The following is a 13,859-nucleotide window of genomic DNA, read 5'->3' as shown; positions in this document are numbered from 1 at the left end:
ACACGGCATTCCCTCTGATGTGGTGTCTGATAGAGGGACTCAGTTTGCTTCCAGATTCTGGAAGGCTTTCTGTACTCGCCTGGGGATTCGTTTGTCCTTCTCTTTGGCTTTTCACCCTCAGTCGAACGGACAACCTGAACGCACTAACCAGAATCTGGAGACATATTTGAGGTGTTTTGTCGCTGAGAATCAGGAGGAGTGGTCCTCATTTTTGTTGTTGGCTGAATTTGCTTTGAATAACCGTCGTCAGGAGTCCACTGATAAGTCACCATTATTGGTGCATATGGGTTTCACCCTCAGTTTGGTACGTTCTCTGGGAATAATTCCTCTGGTATTCCTGATGAGGAGAGATTTGCTTCTTCCTTGTCATCTATCTGGCGGAAAATTCAAATCAATTTAAAAAAGATGGGCGATAGGTATAAACGTATGGCTGACAAGAAACGTGTCTGGTCCAGACCTGAATGTGGGTGATTTGGTGTGGTTGTCCACTAAGAACATTAAGTTGAAGGTGCCATCCTGGAAGTTAGGTCCAAGATTTATTGGTCCATACAAGAACTCTGCCATTATTAATCCGGTTTCTTTTCGCCTTGAACTTCCGCAGGCTTGGAAGATCCATAATATCTTCCATAAATCTTTGTTAAAGAGTTATGTGGAATCTGCTGTACCATCTTCCTTGCCACCTCCACCTGTCATGGTTGACGTGAATCTGGAGTTTCAAATTTCCAAAGTTGTTGACTCTCGTGTCCTTCGAGTTTCCCTTCAATACCTCGTTCATTTGAAGGGTTACGGTCCGGAGGAGAGAATGTGGGTCCCGGCGACTGATGTGAATGCCAGTCGGCTGCTGAGGGCCTTTCACAGAGCCCACCCTGATAAAGTTGGTCCTGGGTGCCCGGAGGTCACCCGTAGAAGAGGGGGTACTGTCACCGCTGGCTCTGGGAGAGATCTTAGAAGTTCAGATAGACGGAAGACTCAGGAGTCGATCTGACAGATCTCTATTGTTTTCATTGTTGCTGACAGGTTTCCACCCCTTCGCAGGTGTTGCTCATTATCAGTCAGGTGGCCCCTTTATATGTTCCGCCTTTCACTGGTTTCCCTGCGGCTAATAGTTCTTCTGAGGAGTGCTTTGCTTGTGTGGTGATTCTCCTGTTCCAGTTGGTTCTCAAGCTAAGTCCTTTCCCTTTTCTTGTTGTGTCTGTCCTGACTAGGCCTCAGAGAGACACTGGCTCCTTCAGGTTGGAAGGAGCCGGTTGCCTCTTTCCCTGTTCTCTAAGCTGAGGGTTTGGTGCAGTGAGTCAGCAGTCTTAGGTTCCAGTGCATGTGCATTTCTACCTTTGTGATTTGCACATGTGGTTAGCAGCTTAGGGAGAGAGTCAGGGTTTGTTAGGAGGTGACCTCTTTATTCCCTAGGCTTGGGCTTAGTCTGTTTTTTTTTTTTTTTTTTTTTTGTTCCCTTTGGTTGTCTTTCCTTCCCCGTACTTCCCGTGACAAGTCTTGGGCAGAATATTACCTTTTGAGGTCCACCCCTGGACAGCCTTATTATGAGCAGCAAGGCCTTGTTCAGCATGGCAGATCGATGGTTGGTCAGGAAGTTTTGAGCAGAATATTACCTTTGAGGTCCACCCCTGGACAGTCTTATTATGAGCAGCAAGGCCTTGTTCAGCATGGCAGACCGAAAGCTGTGTCTTACCTCACCAGATCATTAACTCGGGCAGCCCCTGGTCACTGCTGAGGTTGCCAGTCCCGCCTGCACTTAGGAAAGAGGTGCTTGAACAGTTCCACATACTGTAGCAGATTTTATTCAGTTTCAAAATTCAATACAAATAGCTCAGTCCATAGTTTTAAACTCAGTCCAGGGCAGGATGAGCTACCGATGGGGTGGATTTGGTTTTCTCTCCACCCCTGCATCCAATAGATCAAACAAAACACATGAACAAAAGTCCTTATAACTTTACAAGACTACTTGTAAATAACAACTCCCCAATGGCACCATAGAGGTCCTCTGCCAAAGCAAAATACACTTTGCTAAACCCTGAACCTCATCTAATTGTATCTGCTTTTCAAAACAAACCTATACATTTATCAATTTATACATCGTAATGATCCTCGTCTCCGTTCTTCAAACATTACATAAACAATAGTAATGTGTTAATAAAATTATGTCTTCAAAAAAAATAACACCGTGACATTTATCACAATTCCTTCCAGTTACGTTTCATTTGCATGTTCATATCACATTGTGGTCTGAAACCGAAAACATACACTTGTTGTAATGTGTCCTCGTTCAATGTAAACCAGTGTAGATAATAAAGCACAACACCACTGATATCCCAGTAATTCATGAGCCTTCTCAGATCCCAATGTTGTTTGGTGGTTTACTCTGCACTTAATACTCTCTGGTACCCAGCTTTTCTTGATGTTGAAACGAATAGACTTTTTCCTTGAAGGCATACACCAGAACACAGGTCTTCTCTTACTTCATGGGGGTGTCTTGTAATAAGGGGATGGGCACAAGGGCAGTCTTTGTGTCTGTGATGTCCACCGTGTCCTCCTCCCTCCCTTCAAGGTCATCTGGTTGGACAGTGTGATCCTCCCTCGTCTAGTCACTCTACTCTTAACCATTTATGAGGACAGATCTCTGGTGTGTCTTATTTGAACAGTCAGCATATGATCTGACTTGCCTACGTCTGCCATTACTTTCCATTGTCTTCTAGTATTCACTCTGTAATCATTCAAAAGCTTATAACAAGACTGAAACATTTTATATGCCACGTGGTGGTGCACATATATAATAATTTTTATTAATTAGCTACTTGGAAAGGAAGAAAGAGAAATTATTAAATAATCTTCACTTTTCTGTGTCTTGTAAAAAGTCTATTGCACATCACTTACTAAAACACGTAAATTCTAATAATCATCCTATCCCCTCCCCTCTTCATAGTCACTTTGGCATTGCACAGAATCAAAAATCCCTTATCTAAGGAATATATATGGCTAAGGGTAATTTCACACTAGCGTTAAAGTTTTCCGGCATTGAGTTCCATCCTAGGGGCTCATTGCCGGAAAAAAACGCTTCAGTTTTGTCTTAATGCATTCTGAATGGAAAGCAATCCGTTCAGGATGCATCAGGATGTCTTCAGTTTAGTCACTTTTAGGCCCCTTTCACACGGGCGAGATTTCCGTGAGGTGAACGCATTGCACCCGCACTGAACCCGGACCCATTCTTTTCTATGGGGCTCTGCACATGAGCGGTGATTTTCACGCATCACTTGTGCGTTGCGTGAAAATCGCAGCATGTTCTATATTGTGCGTTTTTCACGCAACGCAGGCCCTATAGAAGGGAATGAGGCTGCGTGAAAACTACAAGCAAGTGCGGATGCGGTGCGATTTTCAAGCATGGTTGCTAGGAGACGATCGGGATGGGGACCCGATCATTATTATTTTCCCTTATAACATGGTTATAAGGGAAAATAATAGCATTCTGAATACAGACTGCATAGTACAATAGCGCTGGAGGGGTAAAAAAAAAAATGTAACTCACCTTAATCCACTTGATCGCGCAGCCCGGCATCTCTTCTGTCTTCTTCTTTGCTGTGCACAGAAAAAGGACCTGTGGTGACGTCACTACGCTCATCACATGGTCCGTCACATGATCCATCACCATGGTAAAACATCATGTGATGGACCATGTAATGAGTGCAGTGACGTCATCAAAGGTCCTATTCCTCAAAGAAGAAGACAGAAGAGATGTCGGCTGCGCGAACAAGTGGATTAAGGTGAGTTAAATATTTTTTTTATTTTTTTTTTAACCCCTCCAGACCTATTGTACTATGCATTCTGTATTCAGAATGCTATTATTTTCCCTTATAACCATGTTATAAGGGGAAATAATACAATCTACACAACCTTGAACCCAAACCTGAACTTCTGTGAAGAAGTTCGGGTCTGGGTACCACATTCAGTTTTTTATCACGCCCGTGCAAAACACATTGCACCCGCGCGATAAAAACTTAACAACGGAACGCAATCGCAGTCAAAACTGACTGCAATTGGGTACCTACTCGCGCGGGTTTGCCGCAACACACCCGCAACGCATCCGGACCTTATCCGGACACGCTCGTCTGCAAGTGGCCTTATGGTATTTGGCATTTGGCCGTAGAAAATACCACAGCATGCTGCTGTATCTTCTCCGGGCCAAAATTTCAGAACACTTGCTGGAATGTCGGATCCGGCATTCATTTCCATTGAAATGTATTAATACCAAGTGTTCCGGAAAAACGTATCCGGTTTCCCGATCTGCGCATGCGCAGACCTTTAAAAATGTGAAAAAAATGTATACCGGATCCATTTTTCCAGATGACACCAGAGAGACGGATCCGGTATTTCAATGCATTTGTCAGACGGATCCGCATCCGGAAACAAATGGTATCCGTTTGCACACGGATTTCCGGATCCGGCAACGGAACTGCCTGCCGGATTCCTCTAATGCTAGTGTGAAAGTAGCCTTAGCAGACTATATGGGGGAGATTTATCAAACTGGTGTAAAGTAGAACTGGCTTAGTTGCAACTAGCAGCCAATCACATTCCACCTTTCATTTTCCAAAGGAGCTGTGAAAAATGAAAGGTGAATTCTGATTGGCTGCTATGGGCAACTAAGCTGGTTCTAATTTACACCAGTTTGATAAATCTCCCCCTATGTCTCTTAACAAGTGTTCTCTGTTAAGGCTGAGGGATGGGATCAGCCCACCTCAGCAGTCAGCCTCTCTGTCCTGACTCTTATCTCTCAAGTATTCATCCAACTTTCCTGAGACTTCAGCAAAGAGAGAACAACAGAGCTATACAGTCAGACTAGAAGGTGGATGGGACCATGAAATACCACTATCTATGTGTCTATGTCCCATGTACAGCACACATATCCACCCATTTTTCAAGAAAACCATCTATACATTTTTCTCTTATTAATACTGGTTTATTAGTAACTGACAAACAGTCCCTGGTGTATCACACTTACCGTATCTAATCTCTAATGCTATGGCCATAGGTCTTCCTACTCGGACAAACACATAGCATTAGGGTAAAAAAGACTTAGGGTCCATTCACACGTCTGTATGTGTTTTGCGCATCCGCAAAACACGGACACCAGCAATGTGCATTCCGCATTTTGCGGACCGCACATTGCATGCACTATCATTGAAAATGCCTTTTCTTGTCCACAATTCTATTTTTTTGCGGGTGCGGACGGCACATTCCGGCCCCATTGAAAATGAATGGGTTCGCACCTGTTCCACAAAATTGCGGAACGGATGCGGACCCATTTTGCGGATGTGTGAATGGACCCTTAAAGGGGTTATCCAACCCCAATTATGGCCCTCAAAATGCCCGGACACCTCATGCAGGTTATACTTACCCCACTCCATGGCACCCACGTCGATCCTGATGCCAGCATGGCCGCCATTGCGCGCCTTAAAACATCTGGCGAAGGGGTGGGGGCAGCCAATAGCAGGCCACGATGGAGTCAAGCCTCCTTAGAGTCACCAGCAATGCTAGGGAGGCTCGTTCCCGTCCCAGCCTGCTATTGGCTGCACACCCCATCGCTGGATGTTTTGAGCCAAGCGACAGAGAGATGCAGCGGCGGCTGTGCGCGCATCAGGAGCGACGTGGGTGCCGGGGAGCGGGGTAAGTATAACCTGTATGAGGTGCCCGGGCATTTTGGGGGAGTTTGATAACTCCTTTAAACAGTTTATTTCTGAAAATTTAACACAAATGCCATTCTGATCATTGTGGACACTTGGGCGCTTTTCTCTTGATAGTGCCATTAGTTATAATCTTGACACTGCACTGTTAACAGACTCATCAGAACCGCCCCTCAACATCACAAGAGCTCTAATGTCTACAATCTGCAAGCTCTCACTACTCAAAGTCTTACAGATTTTCTCTAGAATCTTGCTCAGTTCTACAACTCCAAAAGAACCTTGCTAGATTCTACCACACCTACTACAGCCCCACTCATAGCTTGTCGCAGATTCGCACAACGTGCAACCATTAATAATCTGCACACAACATTAAGAATATTCATTTGCTCAAATCTCACCGCTGCCACCAAGTGTTTTAAAACGTGAATTCAAAAGATTTGAGAATGAATAAGCTTACGCAGGCTAAGTGAATACATATATTTTCTAAGTATGATTAAATATAAGGTAAAACAGACAAATCACATACGGAATAGTAAAAAGTAAAAAAATCATCACTGGCCATACAATATGGGGTGGCAGTCCGGTCACCATGTCGTAGCACCTAGAATGAAGTCTTCAATGGAGTGCCAACTAATTGTCTGTGAAAACCAGAGTTATGTCTATCAGTGCCTCCTCCAGTGTGTATCATGCATGTCTCTGAGATAACCACTCTCTCTGCACACTGGGGGTTGGGGTTTGTGTATATAACTACTTCACTACATTGCAAGGAAAACTTTATTACACAGAATATTAAAGGTAATATAAAAGAGACAGAATTAAAGGGCACAGAACCCATCTGTACTTAAAATACCCTTGCAACAGAGTTATTTCTGAGGAGGCCCAGTGGACGACAAGACCAGTGCTGCAAGCTGCAATCTTTTCTTTTCAAAAAGGAGAGATCTATAATCAGGACAGTGTGCAACAGCAGCGACAAGATTCTGTAGCTATCCCTGAGGAGAAACATGGATCTCAGACACCAGCACTGCAAGTCCCAGTAGGCACAGCGCAGCAGCAGGACAATGGACATGTATCCATCAATCCAAGAGAGTTAGGGTGGCAGAGCAGACCTCTCCTGCTGGGGCAGAAACTGGGGGTGATGGTTAAGGAATCTCCACAGAGTAAGGCCTCATGCACACAACCGTTTTTTTTTGCGGTCCGCAAAACGGATTTCCGTTGTTCCGTGATCCGTGACCGTTTTTTCTTCCGTGGGTCTTCCTTGATTTTTGGAGGATCCAAAGTTTTTTAATGTCCGCCTGGCCGTGCGGAGCCAAACTGATCCGTCCTGACTTACAATGCAAGTCAATGGGGACGGATCCGTTTGACGTTGATACAATATGGTGCAATTGCAAACGGATCCGTCCCCCATTGACTTTCAATGTAAAGTCAGGAGTCCCTATTATACCATCGGATCGGAGTTTTCTCCAATCCAATGGTATATTTTAACTTGAAGCGTCCCCATCACCATGGGAACGCCTCTATGTTAGAATATACCATCGGATTTGAGTTAGATCGTGAAACTCAGATCCGACAGTATATTCCAACACAGAGGCGTTTCCATGCTGATGGGGGCGCTTTAGGTTAGAACATACTAAAAGAACTGTGTACATGACTGCCCCCTGCTGCCTGGCAGGTGCTGCCAGGCAGCAGGGGGCAGACCCCCCCTCCCTCCCCCCCTGTATTTAACTCATTGTTGGCCAGTGCGGCCGGCCCCCCCTCCCTCCCTTGTATTTAACACATTGGTGGCCAGTGCGGCCGTTCCCGCCTCCCCTCCCCCTAATTAAAATGACCGACCCCCCATCATTGGTGGCAGCGGAGAGTTCCGATCGGAGTCCCAGTTTTACCGCTGGGACTCCGATCGGTAACCATGGCAACCAGGACGCTACTGCAGTCCTGGCTGCCATGGTTACTTAGCAAATTTAGAAGCATTATACTTACCTGCGATGTCTATAAGCAATGCGCCGCACAGACCTTTCACTTACCAGTAGGAGGAGCGCCCGGCCGGTCACAGACATCGCAGGTAAGTATAATGCTTCTAAAATTGCTAAGTAACCATGGCAGCCAGGACTGCAGTAGCGTCTTGGCTGCCATGGTAACCGATCGGAGCCCCAGCGATTAAACTGGGACTCCGTTCGGAACTCTCCGCTGCCACCAATGATGGGGCGCACTGGCCACCAATGTGTTAAATACAAGGGAGGGAGGGGGGGCCGGCCGCACTGACCACCAATGTGTTAAATACAAGGGAGGGGGGGCCGGCCGCAATGGCCACCTATGAGTTAAATACAGGGAGGGAGGGGGCGGTCTGCCCCCTGCTGCCTGGCAGCACCTGCCAGGCAGCAGGGGGCAGTCATGTACACAGTTCTTTTAGTATATTCTAACCTGAAGCGTCCCCATCACCATGGAAACGCCTCTGTGTTAGAATATACTGTCGGATCTGAGTTTTCACTAAGTGAAAAATCAGATCTAAAAAGCTTTTATGCAGACGGATCAGCGGATCCGTCTGTGTGAAAGTAGCCTACGGACAAGGATGACGGACGCGATTGGCAATCTTGTGTGCATCCGTGTTTTTTCACGGACCCATTGACTTGAATGGGTCCGTGAACCGTTGTCCGTCAAAAAAATAGGACAGGTCATATTTTATAGACGGACAGGAAACACGGATCACGGATGCGGCTGCAAAACGGTGCATTTTCCAATTTTTCCACGGACCCATTGAAAGTCAATGGGTGTTTTGGGAGACTTTGGGAGTCTTTGGTTTTGGGAGACTTTGCAAAATGTAATTTTTGTAAGAAAAGGCTTTCATCTTGCCGCTCTACCCCATAGCCCAGACATATGAAGAATACGGGAGATTGTTGTCACATGTACCACACATCCAGTACTTGTCAGATATTCCTGCAGCTCCTTTAATGTTGCTGTAGGCCTAATGGTCGCCTCCCAGACCAGTTTTCTTCTCGTCTTTTCATCAATTTTGGAGGGACGTCCAGTTCTTGGTAATGTGACTGTTGTGCCATATTTTCTCCACTTGATGATGACTGTCTTCACTGTGTCCCATGGTATCTAATGCCTTGGAAATTCTTTTGTACCCTTCTCTGACTGATACCTTCTAACAATGAGATCCCTCTGATGCTTTTAAAGCTCTCTGTGGACCGTGGCTTCTGCTGTGGGATGCGACTAAGAAAATTTCAGGAAAGACCAACTAGAGCAGCTGCACTTTATTTGGGGTTAATCAGACGCACATTAAATTTTGGCCGGTGTATGCTGACTCCTATTTAACAGGATTCTGAATGTGATTGCTTAATTTTGAACACAGCTACATCCCCAGTTATAAGAGGGTGTGCACACTTATGCAACCACATTATTTTAGTTTTTCTTCTTTTCTTTCCGCCACCTAAAAGATTTCAGTTTGTTTTTCAATTGAGTTGTACAGTTTATAGGTCACATTAAAGGTGGAAAAAGTTCTGAAATGATTTATCTTTTTACAGCACAGAAACCTGACATTTTAACAGGGGTGTGTAGACTTTTTGTATCCACTGTAACTACTATAATACTGCTCCTCTGTACAAGAATATATCTACTATAATACTGCTCCTATGTACAAGAATATAACTACTATAATACTGCCTCCTATGTACAAGAGTATAACTACTATAATACTGCCTCCTATGTACAAGAATATAACTACTATAATACTGCTCCTATGTACAAGAATATAACTACTATAATACTGCTCCTATGTACAGGAATATAACTACTATAATACTGCCTCCTATGTACAAGAATATAACTACTATAATACTGCTCTTATATACAAGAATATAACTACTATAATACTGCTCCTATGTACAAGAATATAACTACTGTAATACTGCTCCTATGTACAAGAATATAACTACTATAATACTGCTCCTATGTACAAGAATATAACTACTGTAATACTGCTCCTATGTACAAGAATATAACTACTATAATACTGCTCCTATGTACAAGAATATAACTACTTGTAACGGGGTGCTGAAGGCACACGGTCTCCCATCAGCCGCAGACCTGCTGCTTAGCTTCGGGAGCGAGGATCTGTGTTTGACCTCGTTCCCAGGGCGGCTTTGCTAGCTGGGAGGCTCCCTGCTCCTAGGTCTGCCTTGAGCGCCGAGCTGATCACTCGGTGCTCGACTAGTCGGTCTGTCGGTCATGTGACGCTGGCCACGTCACATGACCCTCACTCCCCACTATAAATACAGGCAGCCTGCTGGCCACAGGTTGCCTGTTAATTTAGGTTCCTGGCAGTTGTTGGATACCTGTGTACTTACCTGATCCTGTTCCCTGACGATCCTTTGCCTGCTCCTCCTGTACTGCGCATCCTTCCTGGTATATTGACCTCGGCTTCCACCTGACTATTCTTTGTGGACTTCTTTGGTACTTCTCGACTCTCCTGGTATTTATGACCCCGGCTTCTCCTGGCCTTTCTTTGCTTATCCCTCTGTACTGCGTTGTCCTCTTGGTTTTGACCCGGTCCCTCTTGGTTTGTCTGTCCTTCCCGCACGTATACTAAGTTAGGGACTGCCGTCCAGTTGTCCCCTGTCATCAGGACTCGTGAGGCAAGTAGGGCCAGGGGTGAGGGTGGAGCGCAGTGGTCACTATCCTCCCCCCTGTGTGTGTGTGTACGTGACTGTTACAGATTAACAGGCCCAATTACCACTGTATAATGAATCCTCTGGTGACCCTGACTGACCATGTCTCTAATCTGACGCAGATGGTGCAGGAGCTAGGGGAAAAACTCTGTTCTTTTGAGTTAGGGCAAGGTTCTTCCACTCCTCAGGCCTCCAGTCCGCATTTTGAGCCCCAGATTAAGCTCCCAGAACCCTTTTCTAGACACCGGAGTTGCAGACTTTACTTCCGTTTGCGCCCCGTGTCCTCTGGCCCCGAGAGTCAACGCGTGGGCATTATCATTTCCCGACTACAGGGTGATACCCAGGACTGGGCGTTCTCTTTACCTGCTGGCGCCAGTTGTTTATCTTCTGTGGAGGGGTTCTTTCAGGCCCTGGGTACCCTCTATGATGAACCAGACAGGGCTCTAGTAGCCGAGACGGCTCTAAAGGCACTGGTTCAGGGCAATCTACCTGCAGAGGATTATTGCACCCAATTCAGAAGGTGGTGTGTCCCCTCAGGATGGAACGAACCAGCCCTGAAGAGTCAGTTCAGGTCAGGTCTGTTTGATAATTTAAAGGATCTTCTGGTCAGTTATCAACTTCCAGAGACCTTAGAGGAGATGATGACCCTTGTTGTCCGACTTGACCGACAGGTTAGAGAGAGACGACAGGAACAACAGTTCTCTTCCCAGATGGTGGTCCAGCCAGAGGCCTATCCCAGAGACAATGCTGAGGTCTCCACCGAGGAACCCATGCAGGTTGGCATGACCCGAGGGAATCTTCGCTGTAGACGTGGAGAATGCTTTTACTGTGGAGATCCTGACCATTGGATCAACCAGTGTCCTAAGAAGGTCCTCTCTGTCAAGTCTCCTAAGGCAAGGCAACCTAAAGACCAGGTACACCCTGATTTTTCTAAATGTAAGCTTTTGGTACCCATTACGATTTCTCTGGGGGTAGATAAATGGCCGGGTAAGGCCTTTATTGATTCTGGCTCAGCGGCCAGCTTTATTGACTCTGAGTACGCTGTAAAATTGGGTATTCCAATGTTTGCTTTTACCAACTCCTATCCATGTCATGGCTATTGATGCTACTCCTCTTATTGGTGGTGCGGTGAGCTCATGTACCTCAGAGATTTCTCTAACCGTGGGTGTGTGCCACTCAGAGAGATGTTCCCTTTTAGTCCTGGAGAACCTACCGGCTGAGGTGGTACTAGGGTTGCCTTGGCTCCGACTACATAATCCCACTATAGATTGGTCCAAGGGGGAGTTGGTGAGATGGGGGCCTAAGTGTGACTCGTGCTTGTCCGTGGTACAGGCTGTGGTCTCAGTAAAGTCTGATACTTTACCCACTGTTGTTAGGGAATATTCTGATGTATTCTCATCACCAACCCCGGAGGTTCTACCCCCCCATAGACCTTATGATTGTACTATAGAGCTAGTAGAGGGGGCCAAGTTTCCTAAGGGGCGAATGTATAATCTTTCTAAGCCCGAACGCAAGGCCATGGAAGATTATATTAAGGAGAGCCTTGGTAAAGGGAATATTAGACCTTCTGTCTCTCCTATGGGGGCGAGGTTTTTCTTCGTTAAGAAAAAAGATGGTGGTCTTAGGCCATGTATCGATTACCGGAGATTCAATAAAATCACTGTCCAGAATAGATACTCCCTCCCATTGATTCCGGATTTATTTAACCAGGTTCTGGGGGCAACCTGGTTTTCCAAGATTGACCTGAAAGGGGCATACAATCTAATCCGAATCAAGGAGGGAGACGAATGGAAGACGGCGTTCAATACTCCGGCAGGACACTTTGAATATCAGGTGATGCCTTTTGGACTCAGCAATGCCCCAGCTGTGTTCCAAAACTTCATGAATGACATTCTTAAGGAGTTCTTAGGTAAATTTGTTATTGTCTATCTTGACGACATTTTGATATTCTCTCCTGACTTCGAATCCCATGTGTCTCATGTTAAACAAGTATTAGAGGTGTTGAGGGAGAATCAGTTATCCGCTAAGCAAGAGAAATGTGTCTTTGGTGTACAGGAGATTCTGTTTCTAGGGCATGTTCTGACTCCTCACGCCTTCAAGATGGATCCTGGTAAGGTACTAGCAATTAAGGAATAGGTAAGACCTTCATCCTTAAAGGCCTTACAACGGTTCTTAGGTTTCGCCAATTACTATCGTAAATTTATTATGAATTTTTCCGTAATTGCTAAACCGTTGACCGACCTTACTAAGAAAGGGGCGGATTTGGAGAATTGGTCTACTGAGGCCATTTCTTCATTTGAAAAATTAAAAAAGGCATTCAGTAGCGCTCCCATTCTGATCCAGCCTGATCAGGAGAGACCTTTTATTGTGGAGGTGGATGCGTCCGAGGACGGCGCAGGAGCAGTCCTTTCACAAGGTCCTGCTAGCCTCACTAACCTGAGACCATGTGCATTCTTCTCCAGGAAATTCTCTCCCACGGAGAGAAACTACGACATAGGGAATAGGGAGCTGCTGGCCATTAAATGGGTATTTGAGGAGTGGAGCTATTTTCTGGAGGGGGCAAGGCATTGTGTAACTGTTGTCACTGACCATAAAAACCTTATGTTTCTCGAGTCTGCTAAGAGGTTGAATCCCTGTCAAGCCAGATGGGCTCTGTTTTTTACTCGTTTAGATTTTTCCATTACGTTCAGGCCGGGAAGTAAAAATGTGAAGGCGGACGCATTATCTCGGAGCTTACATGCTTTTCAACCTACTGAGGTACCGCCTGAATCCATCCTACCAGCAAAAATCTTCTTAGCAGCTCTAACCCAGGATATCTTGGCTCGCATTAGGTCTGAACAACATCTGGCACCGGTATCCACCCCATCAGATAAGTTGTTTGTTCCCGTACAATTTCGTCTCCAGCTGTTGGGTGAGTGTCACGATTCTGCCTTTTGTGGACATCCGGGTGTTGAGTGCACTAAGGATCTGGTTTCTAGATCTTATTGGTGGCCCACTCTAACTATGGATGTCAAGTCCTACGTGTCAGCCTGTGAGGTTTGTGCCAGGTCCAGGACACCTAGGACTCGCCCTGCTGGTGTAACCTACGACCCCTACCCATTCCCAGTAGACCCTGGTCCCATATCTCAATGGACTTTATAACTGACCTACCGCCGGCGGAGGGTAAGACTGTAGTTTGGGTAGTGGTCGATAGGTTTAGCAAGATGGTCAATTTCATTCCCTTGTCTAAACTCCCGAATGCCAAATCCCTGGCGTCTATTTTTGTGAAAGAAATTGTTCGATTGCATGGTATCCCGGAAAATATTGTTTCTGACAGGGGTGTGCAGTTTGTGTCCAAATTCTGGAGGGCCTTCTGTCAAAAATGTCAAATTTCATTGTCTTTTTCCTCTGCCTACCACCCTGAGAGTAATGGGCAGACTGAACGCCTTAATCAGTCTGTGGAACAATTCTTGAGGTTGTATGTTGCTGATGACCAGCCATTATGGGTAAAATTTCTTCCATTGGCTGA

This window comes from Bufo bufo, chromosome 11 (assembly GCF_905171765.1).
Source record: "Bufo bufo chromosome 11, aBufBuf1.1, whole genome shotgun sequence".
NCBI lineage: Eukaryota > Metazoa > Chordata > Amphibia > Anura > Bufonidae > Bufo > Bufo bufo.
Note: the sequence above shows the minus strand (reverse complement) of the source record.